Source organism: Mytilus edulis, chromosome 13 (genome assembly GCF_963676685.1).
Source record: "Mytilus edulis chromosome 13, xbMytEdul2.2, whole genome shotgun sequence".
Classification (NCBI taxonomy): domain Eukaryota; kingdom Metazoa; phylum Mollusca; class Bivalvia; order Mytilida; family Mytilidae; genus Mytilus; species Mytilus edulis.
In genome coordinates this window covers 10,100,484-10,121,295 of record NC_092356.1, presented here as the reverse complement: position 1 = coordinate 10,121,295, position 20,812 = coordinate 10,100,484, and the positions used below count along the sequence as shown (strand labels likewise).

At 31.8% G+C, this 20,812-nt stretch overlaps 1 protein-coding gene across 1 annotated transcript in view; it reads right to left on the bottom strand.

Moving 5' to 3' along the window:
• The window catches only part of LOC139501222 (uncharacterized), a 76,633-nt gene extending 66,156 nt beyond the window's left edge, over window positions 1-10,477 (bottom strand). Inside the window, exon 1 of the mRNA XM_071290222.1 lies at window positions 10,421-10,477. The gene's annotated coding sequence lies outside the window, so the exon portion shown is untranslated. The remainder of the gene's footprint in view (window positions 1-10,420) is intronic.
• Between the last annotated feature and the right edge of the window lie 10,335 nt (window positions 10,478-20,812).

The following is a 20,812-nucleotide window of genomic DNA, read 5'->3' as shown; positions in this document are numbered from 1 at the left end:
TGCCAACCAAAGTTGATATTTGGGAGATACATGTAAACTTGACAGAGTACGCATGTTTGTAAAATTTACGTGCTGCTGGTGGCGTTACAAATACGAATAAGGTTGTTGCTCCCGCACGTGGCATACTTGGAGCTTAAGATCAAGCTCTACTTGTTGGAAACGGAGGACATTTAGATAATAGTCGAGATTATGCAATATTACTTATGAAGCGAAAGAAACCTTTAAACGGAAGGGACAAAAATTGCAAGAAATTAACTGGAAGATTTTGAGAAGGAGGCAATAAGGCCCTTACATGTATTTGGCCCAAAAATTACTGCAAATTTAAAAGTTATCACATGTATCTTAAATAACTGAAATACGTACTACAGTACAAGGTACTCAGAGAAACAAAACAAATTTCACATTGAACAAGTTTCCATGGCAACAAATCATGATTTATTTTGCATATTTTGCAAAATTTCGTGATTTTCCTTGTTTTTTATCAAATTTTCTGTATATTTTTAGATTTAAAAAGTAAGTGTGCACGCAAGAAACAACTTAATATTTGGTGGTATCATGTCAATAGTAATAATAAAGCTTCTGTTAAATTAGTTTGTTGTTTCTTGCCTGTGTACGATGTTTCAATAACAGAAAAAAGATGGAAAACTGCACAAAATCTGTATTTTTCATGGTTTTTTTAAAAGTACATATTATGACGTAATTGTGACGTCATCAGTAAAAAATCTTTATGCTTTCTTTTATATTTCTTGAACCTATTCATTTCAAAACCTTATGTGCTAATTTGAAATAGATATCGAACATTTTTTTTTGCCAAATCCAGGCCTTAATGTCCATACTCCTTTAAATGCGGAATATCTGAAAAAAGTCTTAAAATGGTTCCTACAAGTGGGTGGACTTTAAAAGTAGTTATCAAAGGCACCAGGATCAGTGACGCTCATATTAAAATATTAATAAAGCCAAACTAGTACAAAGTTGAAGATTGAGGATCAAAAATTCCAAAAAGATGTGCTCAATACGGCTAAGGTATATATGAATGGGATAAGAAAATCCTTAGTTTTTCGACAAATGCAAAGCTTTGTAAACAGGAAATTTATAAAAATGACCACATTATTGATATTCATGTCAGCACCGAAGTGTTAAATAGTAGGCTGGTGATACGCTCGGGGAAAAAACGCCCACCAGCAGTGGCATCTACCCAGTGTTGTACATAGTTATCAAAGGTACCACGATTATAATTTAGTACGCCAGACGCGCGTTTCGTCTACATAAGACTCATCAGTGACGGTCATATCAAAATATGTATAAAGCCAAACAAGTACAAAGTTGAAGAGCATTGAGGGTCAAAAATTCTAAAAAGGTGTGTCAAATACGGCGAAGGTAATCTATCCATGCCTGGGATAAGAAAATTCTTCGTTTTTTGACAAATTCAAAGTTTATAAACAGGAAATTTATAAAAATTACCACATTATTGATATTCATGTCAACACCGAAATGTTGACTACTGGGCTGGTTATACCCTCGGGGACGAAACGTCAACCAGCAGAAGAAAAGGGATTAACAGATTGTAGTATCACTGCGTTAGATGAAAAATAGAAATAATGGGTTTGGTTGGAGTGTCACCAACAGGTTCATTACTTTCATATCATTTAACTTATAAGGTTACAACTGAGACATGCTATCCTTAATACACATTTTCTAAAGACTAGAATGTAACGCATTCTGATAATTCCTGGACAACACGTCTTACAATGATATAATACGCGAAATCAATATTGATACCATACTTTGACAAAGTTTGTAAAGAAATTACACGTTCTTGGAGGAACAAGGCACATGCACTAGCCATATTCGGTGTCTTTAATGTAAAACAAGAAAGAAAAGTCTTGCACTGCTACATTAACATCGTTTTTGTACAGTTTTTTGTTTCTCCATGTATAACAGAAGAAGTCCACCCATGTAACCGTACCGTAAATGGGAGGTAAAAGTAAATTATCAAGCAGATATTTGTCAATTGGTATTCCAATCACAGGGATATACCTTGTAAAAAAAAGTAACTGTCGATCTCTGGATTAGTGGAATTAAACCGGCACACGTCAAGGATTTAACACGTCTTTGGTGTTATTTTTTAATGATTTTGTTATAAATGGAGTTCGGCTTGCGGACATTACAGACACATTATAATGGTTGTGACATTACTTGACAGTTCTTGATCGCGATTTATTACTGTAAAACACAATATCATTAACTGACTGAAAGAAAACGTTTAAATACTTTTGTCTAGTCAGTTAACTTGTTATTGTCAAGGTATGCATTTACGTTCACCATTTATATAATGTCAAGAGACGTGTTAAGAAAGTCGATACCACCGTTGGGGCTTGTGTTGGATGGAAGATGATTACAATATGATGTGGGGGTCCTCTCAAAATAAGAACTACTCTATCGTTTTTTACTACTTGAATAGCCACTGAAATACGTTATTTGTAGTGTGCAAGACAAGATCAACCGAACGTTGTTACAGAACCAAAATTAATTATCAAATGTGAATTCTTAAATTCAATTAGTAATACGTGGTACATTTGTAAATTAAAGATAATTATAACCATGCAAAAGGGGGGATGTTTTTATTTTATTCTTTGGATCATCAAATTCCTTCCAAAAGTAATGAAATAAGGGTTTTTGACCGCTTGATCTCTTTACTGAAACAAACTAACGTTTTGCTTTCATTCTGGTATATTTAAAAAAAAAAAAAAAAAAAAAAAATATTTTGGAAAACACACACAAATGATCAAAAATTCTCTTTTTTCACAATATGAACTCGATGATTTATTTTTGTGTTAATACACTTGCATAATAACTTAGCATTGTATGATTGGGTAGCATTTGCATTGTTTAATGTCTCACAAAAAGTCCCTAAACGTGTTACTGCGTCGACACTTACACTTATTTTTATTTATAATTTTTACAATTCTTTTTTACCTAGGCGTTTACCGTCTTAATTCGTGTCTCTTATATGGTGTAACAATTGGTAAACAATTAAACTTTGACCTATAAATTTGAATTGGGCTTTAGATTTTTACATTGGTTATTTATATGTCAAAGTAAGTCAACATTTATGAAACTATGACGAGTCTAAATTGTTAACAAGGATATCAAATAAACTCCAACTATGATACCCTGACCTTTGTCTTGCAAATTAATAAGATTATAGGTTTTCATAAGGACTAAGTATGAACCAAGTATGGCCAAATTCCTGGAACGATTTTGAATATTTTTAAGTGTCAACAAGTGTGTTACGAACGGATTAACGGACCGATGGTATAGTTACAAGAACCCCTCGAACTTGGTTGGCGAGAGGATACAACCCATTGAAATCGGAAATGCAGACATATGTTATTTTACACGATGGCGAAGCTAAAATCGTCAAATTTCAAATGAACCAAAGTTTGTTTTTATCTTTCTTTCAATGTTGTTCAAGCTTATACGATCTTTCCAAAGACGTATGCTTATGATACATAGAATCAAAAATCTTATAACAGAGATATATAGAATCAAAACATCTTATAACAGCTGAGCTTGGGAGGTGTTATTTTTGTGTTTATTTGTTTTCTTTTACTTATTTTTATGTATTTATTTGCTGTGTGTATTCAAATTAAATTTAACGTCAATAACTAAACTGCTGGTGTGTGACAGGTTTAATATTGCGGGGTTAAATATGTCCGTAAGCGATCAACCCATCTCTTAACCTCCGAAAGTGCTGTAAGTTGTAACTGTAGATCATAAGTACATACTATAAAAATCGGTTGAAAATGGCATGACTCATTATATCGGATGGAAGCGTTTTAAAAACACCCAACATAAGGTACCAATACCAGAGTACTTGAAGTTACTGAAAGCTAAAAGTAAATAACAACGGCTTACGAAAGTATAAGGGGACATTGAATTACAAAATTAATTGATTACCAATCTGAGATAACGGAAATCATAGATAAAAAAATCCGAGATCACGGATAATCAAACCGATATCATAGATTAGCATTTCGAGATCATGGATTGTCAAATCGATATCACGGATAATCAATTCGATATCGCTGATTTTTGAGTGTGTGTCCCCCTAACGGTTTTCTTATACACACGACTTCACCATTTTACTTTGTTTTTTTACAAGATGTTGAAACAAGATAAATTTGTCACAAAGCATTCTTATTTATCTAAAATTTATTTAATGAACCTTTTTTTGGTTCGTAACAAAATAATTTGATTTTGTCCTGCGTCTTGCATCCTAAATACAATTTATCTCAGCAGTATAAAACATGCCTTAACAGGTAACAAAAAAGATATTTAGTTTTTGTACTCATTTAGATGGTCCACACTTCATATTGTATTCATCTTCCATCCAAAACGAACACAACAAAAGTGTCGTATTTCCTAACACGTCTATTAAATCATATCAATATTTACGTATTTTGAAAGTCAGATTTAGTAAATCGACAGTTAAATTTTCGTTGGGGTTTTCATTTCGTGGATAAATAAATTCTTATAACGTAATAAACGAAATTGAATCCCCAACGAAAATGTCTGCCTTTACAGTATGTGACTTCTCTATTTGTTGGTCTACATGTATGTGTTTAAAAATTTGCATCACTAATTGTAAAAATAAATTTAATTTATATGGTATTTATAACACTAGATAATTTTGTTTTTAACATCAAAATGTCTAAATTGCCTAAATATTCATTACATAAAACATGTAAAATGCCAATTACCTTCTAACTTTTCGTCTTTAAGCAAAGATCTCAGATTCGTCAACCATGTGTCAAAGTCGTCTCCCCAATAAAACTTAATTGGCCTCTTCTCAAATCTCACTAAAGAAGGAACAATATAACTTAGTTATAAAATATCGAAATGAAATTGATGTAGTTAATCACGATGTAAATGGACAATGAAAAAGAACATACAATGCACAAAAAGTGTCAGTATTCACCTCAAAAGCTTACAAAACCGTTAAACAGACTTATTAAGAAGGGATATAGTTACGATTCTGTTGTAAGATCATTAAAGATTGTATATTTTGGCTTTAATATTGATTCACTTATAGGGTCTTTGCATTGGAACTAAACACATTTATTTCTTAAAAACAGTTGTTGGCATGACACGGGTTATGTTCTTGGAGGGATTGTGCCTGATATTTATTTGATGAATACATAATCTTTCAATCAGTTTAATTGAGGTCTGAAGCCTAGAGCTGGCAGGTCAGTTAACTGCTAGTAGTCTGTTGTTATTTATGTATTATTGTCATTTTATTTATTTTCTTTTATTACATCTTCTGACATCGGACTCTGACTTCTCTTGAACTGTATTTTAATGTTCGTATTGTTATGCGTTTACTTTTCTACATTGGCTAGAGGTATAGGAGCAGGGTTGAGATCTCATAAACATGTTTAACCCCGCCGCAATTTAGCGCCTGTCCCAAGTCAGGAGCCTCTGGCCTTTGTTGATCTTGTATGATTTTTAATTTTAGTTTCTTGTGTATAATTCGGAGTTTAGTATGACGTCCACTATCACTGTACTAGTACACATATTTTTTTAATATGCCAGCTGAAGGACGCCTCCAGGTGCGGGAGTTTCTCGTTACATTGAAGACCCATTGGTGGCCTTCGGCTGTTGTCTACCCTATGGTCGGGTTGTTGTCGCTTAAACACATTCTCCATTTCCTTTTTCAATTTTATGTGTTATATACAATATAATTAAAGTATGTATGGTACCCTTGATAACTTTTTACATCACTGGGTCGATAACACTGCTGGTGGACGTTTCCTCCCCGAGGGTATCACCAGCCCAGTAGTCAACACTTCGGTGTTGACATGATGCATATCAATAATGTGGTCATTTTTATAAATTTCCTGTTTACAAAACTTAGAATTTTTCGAGAAACTAAGGATTTTCTTATCCCAGGCATAGATAACCGTAGCCGTATTTGGCACAAATTTTTTGGAATTTTGGATCCTCAATGCTCTTCAACTTTGTGCTTGTTTGGCTTTATAAATATTTTGATATGAGCGTCACTGATGAGTCTTATGTAGACGAAACGCGCGTCTGGCGTACTCAAAAATAAGTCTGGTACCTTTGACAACTTTTTATATATTCTATAATCAAAGCCTGTTTGTTATATGCTCTATAATTAAATCTTATACGTTATATTCTAAAATTTAGCAAAGTAATATTAGGTGCAGACTTACATTTCATATTTTCAATCTCCATCATTGCATTTTCATATTTTGCCTGCATTACTCTATCCATCACACATGTTCTGTAACCAACTATCTCTTGTTCATAATTCGTCGTTTGGGAGAAATTAAGATCCATTCTATGACCAATGCTTCGAAACTCGTTGAAATATTCATTAAACTCATTTGTTTCAATTTTGGTGTCGCTTCGATGAGCAAGATTATTTCTGAAGCATCGAATACGTTCAACATCATCTCCTAAATTTATATCTACTTTGTCTGGAAGTTTTCCCCAGCCTTTTGTCGGTAATGGTATTAATGACAACTGTCTTAATAGTTGGTAAATTAATGTAACATCTAACGAATCGTATGTATTTGCATATTGTAGATCGTTAATGATTCTTTGTTGTTCGGGAAAGAATGTTTTTAGAAAAGGGACACACTTTTGATACAGAAGTTTTGCGACAGGCTCACATTTTCGTACTACATCTCGTAGAATTTTGGGAAAAGTTTCGATGACAGGGATTGACAGCCTAGAATACCTTTCTCTCTTATCTCTCACAGTATCACGTAGAGATTCTGGAATTACAAAATTAAACATATTAGAAATTGTCAATTTTATCTGATATTTAAATAAATCAATCATACCAGTAAATCATACATTTAATAATTAAGTTTGTGTTACATTCTTTTTTTGTATTTGTTTTTTTTTTCTTCTTCTTTTTTCTTTTTAATATTTCAATGAATACTTGAGTTATCATTGATATGTTCATAATAATAAATTAACTGTTGACAAAGCTTGGAATTTCTGAAATACTAAGGCTTTTCTATCTCAGGAATAGATTACTTTAGCTGTATTTGTCAAACCTTTTAGGATTTTTTGGTCCGCAATGCTCTTCAACTTCGTACTTTATTTGGCCTTTTAAACATTTTTTTATTCGAGCGTCACTGATGAGTCTTTTGTAGACGAAACGCGCGTCTGGCGTAAATATAAAATTTTAATCCTGGTATGAGTTTATTTTCATGGGACAGATTATACCACAGAGCTTTCCTCATCACATTCTATGTATATAATTAAATAAATATGATACCAATTGTTGTTGCGCACCTGATGATGATATCGGATATGTTCCTTACGTCGTAACTACAATCCCCTTCCCTTTCATGAATGTGACCTACCGAACTAGACTATTTACCGGAATTGTTATCACATAAGCAACACGACGGGTGCCACATGTGGAGCAGGATCTGCTTACCCTTCCGGAGCACCTGAGATCACCCCTAGTTTTTTGGGGGTTCGTGTTGTTTATTCTTTAGTTTTCTATGTTGTGTCATGTGTGCTGTTTTTTGTTTGTCTTTTTCATTTTTAGCCATGCCGTTGTCAGTTTGTTTTAGATTTTTTAGTTTTACTGTCCCTTTCGTCCCTCTTTTATTCGAATAACCTGCTTGGATTTCTTAGAGGCGATATATACTTAAAAAAAGAAGTTTATGATGTGTAGAGGAAAACATGTAAATGATACAATCTATGACATTAAAATTGTTTTCCGTTATAGTTTTAATAAACTTTATTAGTTACAGTGGAACTTTAACTTTAATAATATTGAAACTTACCCTCAATTGCGTTCACTCTTGTAAGATCTAGTAGGATGGAATTTGAATCTATTTCAGATCTACATAAGCTGTTATACAAACTTCCCAAATCGTCTTGTTTTAAATAAGAATCAATTCTTGTGACCATCATTTTGATTTCTGCTAACAAATTCTCAGAATAATTCTCAGTAACATTGTTAGTGTTGGTCTTAATAATTGAATTAGTAGCATGAATAAGCCTTTGTATATCATCAGCGATTTCTACTTCTGTATCATGGGGAAGATTTCCCCATTTGCACCTCGGTTCATGTAACATATTGAATTCAAATCTAAGTATTTTGTAGCTAATTTCAACTGTGAAATCATCTATGTTTGGAAGCTTTTCCATTAAATTGACTTCATTGTTTGTAAAAACCAAGCGGAAATCGTTCTTCGAAAATCGCGTGTGTAACCCCTCTGGAGTTATGTAATACTTTAAAATCATTTGCATAATTTTGGGAAACAATCTCAGGACCATGCATCCTAACTTTGCATGTCGTTCTTTAAATTTGTCGGACATTATCCTATACTTTTTTTTTAGCCACCACTTTCTTACATGTTCTTACAAACCATTAAAAGATATCTGCAAAGAAAATACAATAGGTGGAACAGTTATATTATCAATTAGCAGATATGATAACAATGTTGATTCCCTTGTTGGGATAATAATCATCATAGAGTTTTTCACCTCCTCCTTGTCATTTTGATGTCGATATACTCACATATATATTTCCATAGGAGGTTCCCGAATATTTGATTCTCTTTCAAATATGCTGATGAAAGAATCAAGAGAAAATATAAAAAAAGATATAAACGGCCAAATATCAGAATTTCATGACATAGCGACAAAAGCACGTGACTTCAAATCGCATTTTCACAGCATATTTCAACATGTATGTCATCTTGTAATTATATGGAAATTTGTTATGGCCCATCATTCAGTGATAGTCTATTCAAGCCTATAATAGTGTTGTCTCATTGGACATCATACCAAATCTGTTTTTATTATATTGGCCTAAAACATTGCTTAGTGCAATGTCTTTGTTTGGTTTTGATGAGATCTCTCTCGATAACGATAACTATTTGTTCGGGTTTTTGAGCTTATATAGGTTAATGGTAATAATAGTTTTGCATGAAATGTTTCTTATGTTATGTGTTAATTTCGTGTTTATTCGGGTTTTGAGCTTATATAGGGTACTGTAAATATTAAAAGCTTTGCATGAACTATTTTGTAAGTTAGGTTTTCAAATCGGGTGTATATTCTTAATTTTAACTTAGGGTGACGCTAGAATAAAAATATTTAGAAAGGCCAAATAAAGTACGAAATTGTAGAGCATAAAACATAGTAGATATGACATAATTAACAGCTCCTGGTGATGTTTCATAGTCAGACCAGTTTCGGTCAAAAAATAACTTATTCATATGCAGAATGATGGATTAATGTTTGCATCCTATTTATAGATACGGTAGCCATTGTAAACGCCAGTTCAGAGTTAACCAGTGGATAAACATGCATCTGGATAACTATGAACCGCCGGTTAACTGAACCGCCGATTACCATGGCTACCGTATTAATATAAACTTTTCATCAGATTAATTAAAAGTAAACATGCCGTCTGATATACTCTTCTCTTTTATATAAATCTAATATTTTAACAAAATATTCCACTAAATTGTTCGTTTACTTGTCGTTTTGATTTAAAAGACGAAACGGTTATTCAAGTCATCCGTAAAGCATAAGATCACAAGGTAGATTTAAAAGAATAGAAATTTTAGTTATTTCTGTAATACGATAAGCTTTGGAACTGTCTCCCATTCTTGTAACTTTCATCAAATTAACAGGTTACAATACTGTGGCAAAATAGTAAAACTATAGTAAAGATGTTTCATTTTTTAAAGTAAAAAAACAAAACAATATTTTATATTAGTTTTAACTGTATACTTAAACAACCCCACAAAGTAATTTTTTTTACATTGCAAACAAATTTCAATAGAAAACTACTGATCCGTTTACATTGATTTAGTTTAAATGTATTCAGATATCATATTTCAACGGGTTGTTGGCACATGAATGATATATAGAAATTATCTAAGGTATTTTTTAAAGATCTTCATAACAATAATGAGACCTATTTACATCAATAAGGCAAAATAGAAATAAGTCATATTCTAACCTCGGGGCATACTTTGATCATACATTTAGGCAGAATAACAGGTCTGGCTTTATGCATATGGTCATTTTTTTCAAAAACATTATCTAAGTGATTCTATTTATATTTCATTTTCTGAAGACTGCCTCGTAGTGTACCTTATTAACGAAAAGAAAGTATGGGAGTGGAAAGGTGCTTCCTTATATTCGTTATTTTAAAAGTTTTGTAGGGTATTTTTACTTCATGAATTTAAAATACCAAATTTAAGGGTTTTAAAAAGAAAAGTTCATGCTTAAAAGACAAATTGACATGATAATTAAATTGCATAATAACAAACGAATATTCTAAATTATTTCCACTCAAAGAGACTTTGACATACACGTAGCATATTTAATATTTATTAATAAATAAACTTACTGTCTGAGGTATTCTTCCGTTTTGGTGTGATTTCCTTCAATTTTATAGAGAATCTAATACTTACATACAATAAACAACTACGTTATTCTTTTTCTTCGCCATTTTAAAGTTTCAAGGTTAAACGTCATATGTAAACAACAGATCACATGATCATGATCAATTAAAACATTAGAATATTGATTGTGACACAGTGCTGACTGCTTTGCCCATATTTTGACTTGACTATATTTTGACTATTTTACCTATTATGTCTATTTTTTGTTCACGCATCGTTGTACATATTATGAAATACAAGTGAGTGGTTTAGCGCTATAAAACCAGGTTCAATCCAACAGGTTCTATATTTAAAAATGTCTGTAAAAAGTTAGGAATATGACAGTTGTTGTCCATTCGTTGAATGTTTTTTATCATTTGATTTTAGCCATTTGATTACAGAATTATTAAAGAAATAGAATTGAATATATTAGCAATTATAATAAATGCTATTCTAACAGACTTTATCGATACATTATCACTACACAAAAAGGCAGATTTACAACAATTTGGGCAATCATGTAAATGTTTGACAAATGTAACTACTTTTCTGCCAGATATATTTGCGGACCTACTAATGTATATGTAAATGCATTATTCCTTTGGCATTATTTAGGACGTTTCAAAGATATGCTAAAGATAATTATTTTATTTCCATATCTTTATTCATATTCTAAAGATATGTAAAGATAGGCCTTAGATTTGCATGCACTTTCCAGGATAGGAGATGTATGCAAAGTTTAAAATTTACATATTTGTTTTACAGAGGTGTGGGCAGTTTTGAGAGACCGCGGTTTATAAAACATTTACAACCAATGTAAATGCTGTCAAATGTTTATGTTATATTTGCAAACGTGTTTCGATATCGTTCATGCATGTAAAGAAATGTATTTTATTTACTAATACTTTCCAGTATTATAGTTATTTTGCTAAATATTGATATTTGCAACATATCTTTACAGACGTATGCAAAGTTTTGAGAGACCGCGGTTTATAAAACATTTACAACCAATGTAAATGCTGTCAAATGTTTATGTTATATTTGCAAACGTTTTTCGATATCGTTCATGCATGTAAAGAAATGTATTTTATTTACTAATACTTTCCAGTATTATAGTTATTTTGATAAATATCGATATTTGCAACATATCTTTACAGAATTATGCAAAGTTTTGAGAGACCGCGGTTTATAAAACATTTACAACCAATGTAAATGCTGTCAACTGTTTGTGTTATATTTGAAAATGTTTGTCAATATCGTTTATGTATGTAAAGACATGTATTTTATTTACTAATACTTTCCACTATCATAGTTATTTTGATAAATATCAATATTTGCAACACATCTTTATAGACGTATGCAAAGTTTTGAGAGACCGCGGTTTATAAAACATTTACAACCAAAGTAAATGCTCACAAATATTTGCTTAATTTTGCAAACATTTGTCGGATGTATTTATGTACGTAAAGAAATGCATTTTATTTACTTCATAGTTAGTATATGAAACATTGATACTGTAAAGTTGTCTTCACACAGGTATAGCTTTGCGAGACTGCAGTTTATATATCGCATGCACAACAAACGTAAATGAGGGTCGTGATTAGAGTTAAAAGAAGAAAAAAAGAAAATAATTTACTCCCAAAAAAATAGATAAAAAGGGTCTAATATATACAGAATAGAAAATAATCATGACAATGGGCATAAAATATAAAAGAAATAGAGGAATATGATCTAAATTATCATAGAATACAGATATGAAAGACCCCATTCAGACCCTAGTAAATGCTGTAAGATGTGTCGATTATTTCACATGCATTTACGGAAAAAAAATAAATCCATATATTGTATAGTACGTTTTGCAGCAAAGTTCACGTATTGATTGTTGAGAGTCACACCGAGCGAATATTTGAATTGAAGTAGATATTGTTCAAACCGATTCAAAACAGAACTGCTTTAAGATATAATTAATGATATTAAAAAATGGCAAGGTGCTTTTTATATGTCGGACCGATGATATTTTTTTTTCTATTTGAATAAATAAGGAAAAATTCACAGCTTTTTTTAAGATCTTGCTTGCATAACAAAACACGGCTTTAAAATGTTCATAACTTTCCTTACAGCAGATTTTACAATTCGATATGCTTGAATCATAACGGAAACTTTAACTAAGACGATGAATTGTAACAGTAAGCTGATATTTTTTTTTACATCTTATAGCCACATAATAAATGGGTAGATGGATTGATTTGTGTAAACATCTAGTTGCAAATACTACATGAATCTCAGGTGTAGGGAGAAATGCACTATTATAATAACACTGTACTAAATTGTAAGCAGCTTTCCCTTTTGTACTTCAAAATATGAAAACAACGATGTCATTAAGAATGAACTTTAAACTAGAATAAATAAGATTAAATTGATAAACACGGTATGTTTTGTCCACATCAAGCTGAAGTCTACCAACCTTGATGTGGACTTGGAAAAAAGTTAGTTTCGCTTCTGCTTATTTCTGTTTTTTTTTTTCATTTTAAACAAGAGAATACAAAATAATTATTTCAATATAACTTTGAACAGCCAAGGCGTGGGTTTTGCATGATCCTATGATTTGAAAATACACGAGTATGCACATACATGTATTTTATCAGAATGTTGTCAGAATGTTTATGTTTACAATTGAAAATGTCTAATAATACAATGAAAAAAGGGATGATGATGATGGGAGTTTTTAACAACCTCGACTGGCTATACTGCGAAGAAAGAGCATGAATTAACGATCCCTTAATAGGTGGTAAATGTGTCACTTGTATGTAAATGAAGGGATTTTCCTGACTGTGAAATGCTTCATCTTTTAACACTACAGGGTACTTTAAAGGGAAAACCGTATGTGTTAATTACCAAAATTGATCAAATACAATGTAACGCTAATTGTGTATAATAACATCCAGATGTTGTAAACAGATTATACCAATTACGCAGGCCAAGAGTTGCCAGATAAAGACATCATTAAACATGCAGTTTGTATTCGTGAACACGTGTTAATACTTTGAAAAACGCAGATAATTTAAAAGTTTATATGCTAGAAAATTAAAAGAGAAATAAGGACAGTTACTGTTACATTGTATCTAAAAAATATGTTGAAATTATATACAGTAAAACTGTTTTTAAACAATTATCTTTTGTATATAAAAAAAAACATTCTAGTTTCCCCGCTTCTCATACATGTAGCAGATATAATAGATTCGATGCAAAGCAAGTAATTTAATTTTTGAATAAGGTATAATCTCTGTATTTCGTGTTTTAACAAGAATACAAATAACCAACATTAATGGGAAAAAAAACTACAACAATTTCAATAACCTTCCTGCTCCTGTATCAGTTTTATTCTAAAGATATATATGGTAGTGTTCAATCAATTCAAAATTTTAATAAAATATCTTGGTGCCCTTTGGTTTCCCAATCTTGACTTTATCCTATTTAAAGGTATAATGATATGAAAAAAAAATCCCAGTACATGTATTTGTTCTAATCGAAGGCTCAAAATTTTAAAAACATTTCTTAGCAATAGCATTTCATTTCAAACAAAATAATTTTGTTGCTGAATGATGTAAAGTTAATCGTCAATATCGAACTCTACCTCCATTTTCCAACCAGTTACAACGAATGTAGGACAGAAAGTCACAGGACAAAAAGTCACAGACAAAAAGTCACGGACAAAAAGTCACAGGACAAAAAGTCACAATTCATTTTTTCTGATTATTTTCTTTGAATAAAAAACGCTTATTTCTACACAAATATTTTTGTATCTATCTTAAACTATTGTATATAAACCAACTTTTTAAACAAAATATATCAAAAAAATATCAAAGATTATCAAATAATTGTTAAAAAAACTAAATGTCAAAGTGACTTGGCACTTAAATGGCTTCATGGTGCCAAGAAAAACATCTTTTGCATGATTAAAATTAAATAAATCTTCATTTTTCAAGTATAATGACACATTTCCTAAACTTTAATATGAATATATGAATTTAAAAGTAAATATTTCAAGATATATTCTTATATATTAAAACAATTGTCAATAAATTATTTGTGACTTTTTGTCCTGTGACTTTTTGTCCTACCAAATTTGTGACTTTATGTCCTGTGACTTTTTGTCCTGTGACTTTCTGTCCATTTACCGTTACAACATATTAAAATTTGAAAACCTTTAGATGAAAGGTTCATAAGTCATCGCACGGAAACGACTGGAGCAGTCCGCCTGCTCGTCCGCAGTACAACAATAAATCAATAACGGGACTGGAAATCCGGTAATAAAAATAACAAGTCTTTTTTTAGTCATTAATAAATGTAAAATAAATCCGGTTTACTGTCACATTCTGACATCCTCATGTTTATGTCGTATATTTGTAAACTGGTGTTTGTCTTTGAGTCGCTTTTTGTGTTTACTCAATGCAATAAGCAGTTTGTCGGCACTGATTTTTGAAACTTGTCAGCAACAATGCTGATATATACCTGATATATAAATTTTATAAAAATCTGGCAAGAATTTTACCCGTTAGAGACCTTACAAGACCGGACGGAAGGACGGACGCCAGATATTTCAATGTTCCCATCAACGCGTCGCTCGGGGGACAAATCTTAAAATCATTTTGAATTTAGATTCATATTAATTTGCACTTTGGTCTTCGGAGATGGGTGTGTTTTTTGTGTTTTGAGTTAGATATGATACACAGGCATGGTACAGCTGGTAAAAAACGCACCTTTTCACAAAGCGGGGAGACAAAACGACTCACATGCGATTAGCAAAGGTGTCTTTTTGTGGGGGGGCATATTGGTCACATGGGCGTCGGGAAAAGCCCAAGAGTATTCACAGTCTTATAAGGAGTTTTTCTAACAAGTATACAAGTGTTTATGTAAATTAAAAGGGTTGCTATTTCTTTATTTGCAAAAATGGAAATGTGGGATATACACAGCAACCGGCCAATTAACGACAATCAAAACCAAAGACATATAGATAACACATGACTAATGCAGAATGGACAAGTATTTTTCTACTGCTAATCTGTTACGGTAGTTTTAGTAAAGATTTGTTGGTTTCTTGAATATGAAAGTTAATAATCATAAAAAAAAGAAGATAAGGTATGATTGCCAATGATAGAACTCTCCACAAGATACCAAAATGACACAGAAATTAACAACTATAGGTCACCGTACGGTCTTCAACAATGAGCAAAGCCCATACCGCATAGTCGTCTATAAAAAGCCCCGAAATAAGTATAGCAAGTATAGCAAGTACTAAATCTATCAAATTATAACATCACATGTTCACAACAATAGTAAGATTTAAGCTATAACAGCAACATAGTTTATTCTCCTAGTACGTATTTGTTAGTCTTGAAAAAAACTCAAACCATTATGACATAAGGAGATGTGATATGATTGCTAATTAAACAACTTTCCATCAAAGTCAAAATGACGTACATGTTAGCTTGCTATATTTGATATCTCCCAAGTACATGTACCATCCCACTATGAACTGCTTATACAAAAAGATATTTTGTCACCAAGTGATTTATAATAATTTATAAAATAGAACATCATTATATATGCTAATATAAATTGTGTGCCCTTGGCTATATACTGGGATCATATTGTTTTACCAGTGTCCTTTCGACAGTCCCGCACTTGGTATACTAGCTAGTATAGGATTATACGGCTGATTTCGTAGGATTATGTACAGTTTTTAAGCTTAAACTTTTAAATGATGTACCTGGTGTTAGTATACATACACTAACGATTCGCATCTTGTCATTTTTTTCTTTTTTTTTATGACAGGTTGCAAAATTTGGCATTTTTAAATATATTGCACCGATATATTTTTTTTACCTATTTTGAGGGTGCATATATATTCTCAGGATCATTTTTTCTTTAATAATTTTTCACGAACGACAGAATGTTGAACTTGGTGTATTTGAGTGAACTTTTGCATACAGTTTGCAAGGTTTGTCCGACCATGGAAGTATATAATACTTCCACTTCTATGGTCAGACTAACTACGCACACAACGTGGCCTAGTGGGACTGGGGTATTAGAAAAAGACACTACTTTTAAAAAAGAAAAAAAAACTAACATTAAGAGATACAATCATAATAATTAAGTGAAATAAAAAAAGACGTAGATAACTAGATTGGCATCTTCTATGAGGGTGTGGATGGAGTTTTACAGAATAGAGAATAATGGGCTAAAAAAATAAAGAATAGAAAAGAAAAGGATAGGCCAAAAATTTAAGAATAGAGAATAGTGGGCTTCTTGAATATAAAAAAAGAGAATAATGGGCAAAATTTATATAGAATAGAGAAAAAATGGCGTAAATAATATTAAGAATTGAAGAACACCCACCTCTCTCCTTTTCCAGACCCTCTTTTATCCTATGACTGTTAACAAACATATATATATATATATACAATACTAGACGGTGTTGTCGTAGAAGTTAAAAAAAAAGTACAGGTTCCAGCCCCGGCGCCGGGGAGGAAGTTACGAATCAAATCTACTCTAACATCGGTAGGTTGATTTTCTAGGCACTTTATAAACCCGAATATGAGACAACGTAGAATTTGAATAAACATACACAAACGCATTGCAACATTTTGATTTTTTATTAAAAGAATAAATTCAGTCTCTGCTTTTACTCTTGTTTTACCTCCCAGAATTGTATGTTTATTTATATTTTCTCTAACTTTTCAGCCATGATGTCTGAGAGACATTTCAAAATTGGCCTTCAACACTAAATGCTTCTATAGTACAGTGGAGATCAGTTCTAACCTCTTATAAATTCTGTCAGAATCTGTCAGGAGAACTGTTCTAGAACAGTATGTAGAACTGTCAGCCTGACACCTTAATTTTAGTCAGTTCTAGGTTAGAACTGTTCTAGCTAGAACTGATTTGGTCAGTTCTACCTAGAACTGATTTGAACAGTTCTACCTAGAACTGATCCTGACAGTTCTACCCTAGAACAGTTTTAGACAGTTCTAGCTAGAACTGACCAAATCTTTGGTCAGTTCTACTTCTAGAACAGTTCTACCACATCAATCTAAACTGACATTATTTGCTCTTTCTTTCTGCAAATCTATATAGCCAGCATGCAGGGGCAGATCCAGCCATTCTAACAAAAGGGGGGGGGGGGGTTCCAACTATATGCTCCCATTCAAATGCATTGATCGTCAAAAAAAAGGGGGTTCCAACTCCTGGACCCCCTCTTTTTATTCAAAATATTGAATCATAAACAAATATCAGTAGTTTGCCCACGACGATGCAGTTTGTTTATAAATTACAATGGAAAACACGCTACAGTACATACACATATTGTCCTTTAAATAGGTTTAATTTTGCTATGTGAAAAAAAACAGAAATGTCGTATTAATAATGAATAAGTATAAATGTACAGCTAAATTTTCAAATTTATTAAAAAAATGTCTTCAGTTAAGACAAACAGTTTAACGGCGTGAAAAGCAGCGTCTTCTATATGTAAAATAAATTTGCAGATTTTGGCACTTCTATCACATTCACTGGTTACCATGGTTACCTATAGAACAATAGACCATTTTTCAAATTAGATTGTTTTTTTAAAGTTAGGATGTTCTGACAAAGTTTTTCTAAAAAAAGATCAGTTTGCAGGTCATCTTACAATGGACACTCTATCAATACATGTTCCTCAGTTTCAACAATTTTTATACACGCTTTACATGTTCGTTGATGGAAGGATAGGTCTCTCACTACTAATAATGATATAGTCTTGAGTACTTGTTTTTGTTATAGATATAAGCCAATCGAAGCACATACTAATGAATTTATGTCCCTGATATTCTCAAACTAATCAGCAAATTTTCCAAAAATTTCATTGCATGCCGCCTAAAAATATAAAGAAAGTACCACAGAAAAAGTGTATACAAAAATGTTCCGAGTATGATATAAAAAAGGGGGAAGTACCCTGCCCGGAAAATAATATTACTGATATGTAAAGGAAAGTTTTAACCACGAGTTTGACTGAACTTGACAGTGTTATCTGAAATTCACAACAGGTGATCAAATACACGATGAAATTTGTGAACTTCACGCGGATATCTTTAGAAAACATGCTAATCGAAACAACAGGGGTCGCAGGCATCTGTTTTCATGTATATTATACATTTTAACGATTCAAATTATCTCATTCAGTCGATAAATAAAAAAATAAAAATTCTGCAAATACATGTACGATATAAATGCAAGAAGATTTGGTATGAGTGTCAATGAGACAGCTCTCGGTAAACTTTACATTAACAGAACAATATAAAATAAGTTTCCTTTTTAGTACAAATTTTACATCAATGTTCAAGTATAAAAATTAAATATATTTAAATTTTAGAAACTTAAAATCTAAAATTTATAAAAAACGAAAGGAGCCAACGTCAATAGATATTAACAATTCACCAAAGTTTCATGCGAATTGGGTCAAGCGTTTTTGAGTTATTTCCCGACATGCTGACGACGGACGGACAAAGGTATTATATACCATAATACGTCCCATAAACGGGCGTATAAAAAAAAGATTCCTGTCAAAGTACAAATGAACGCTGTAAAATTTTAGTATAAAATAGGCGGTAAGTGAGATTTCGAATGACTGATAGTTCGATAACTTGTTTTAAGTTTAGCGTATTTAAAACAACACAATCAAATGACAACGGGAGCATTGTTTTAAGACAATTTATAAATCATAAAGAAATGATAATTATTTGTGCCTTATTATATTGATGGATATTGATACTAGCGGTTGTCTTCTATTGATCTTTTCGGACCAGATCTTTCTGTAAAAGGTGATAATTGTCACACTTAACTCCTGATAAACCCCGTCGATCGGAGAAAGGGCTACCTCTCGTCGATGGAATGATATTATCTATCGATTTTGTTTGATTTCATTGGTAAATTGTGTGTCAATTATGACACGTGACTCGCTGGTTCTTTGTTTGTAATTTTTAACTTTAACAAGAAAGTTTTTGCAGAGAACGCTTCATGAAGCACACGGAGTTCAACATCTCGTGAAAGGACTTAACGGATAAGGAAAATATTCTTCAATAGATTTAACGTTTATATAATTATGTGTGCATTCTCTCAAGATGTGTTTTGTGTCAAATATTATGTGGCAACTTTACTACAGATGAAGGAATATTTCTAGACTATTTCAGAAACTTGGACTTTTTATAAAAACTTGATAAATCGCTCGATAACCTTCCGAACGCTACCGATTTTAAATTTGTTATTATCTAGTATTGTTTTGGCTTAATTTGTATATGTGTATGATTTCTACCAGTAACAAGAGACATATATAAATAGTATAAATGTCTCTGCAGTAATATATAATACATATTGTAGTATATGTCTCTTTTAAAAAAAGTAAATTTTCTATGTTTTATAAACAGAGTGAATTATGACTCGTGCAATTCCAGAAGTTTCAAAGAGATACTCGAAGGAAACGATCGTGTTATGCTACGCGAATGAACCATCATAACTTCCCGAGAGTAGAAGATTTTGATGGATAAAGAAATTCACGCAGTACATCAAGAGATCAAGAACCGTTTATGTAGACCCATTTTTTTTTTTTATTAAAACGAAATTATTGAAATACATGCATAATAAATGATATTACCAATATGCCAAAACTAATCCCAAAGTAGCTATATGTGTTATAGCTATGGCAATATTTGTCCATATAATCTGCACCTTTCAAATATATCAGCAAACTAAAAGCAAATATAACTATTTACCATACATTTCTAGCTGTCTTAAATATCTTTCTTTATAATATCTTTGCATACATATTCAAAGTTTCATATGCCCTATATATTTACACATACATTTCTAGCTGTCTGAAATATCTTTCTTTATCATTTCTTTGCATATGTATTTAAAGTTACATATGCCCAATATATTTACACATGTCATTGATATTATCATTTGGCCACATTTCTTAATTAAACAAATTGTCTGCAAATCTATGTATTTACCATACATTTAGGAATATGCTCAAAGGCTTTTGATATGTTCTGATTTGACATACATTTCAGCCGACTATAAAGACTAACAAAAATATTCCTTTACAATACATTAGACAGGTCTCTGCAGATTAAAGGAAATGATGCTTTACACCCCTCTATAAAGTTCTCGTTTTCAATTGGTTTACATACCAGGCAAATGTAGATGCACCTTACACTTTATAACCCCTATAATATTATTTGAATGATGATGCTTTGCTACCTAGACAAAGAAACACATTTGCGAATAAATTTACATCATAGAAAAATACATGACAAAGATTTCCATTT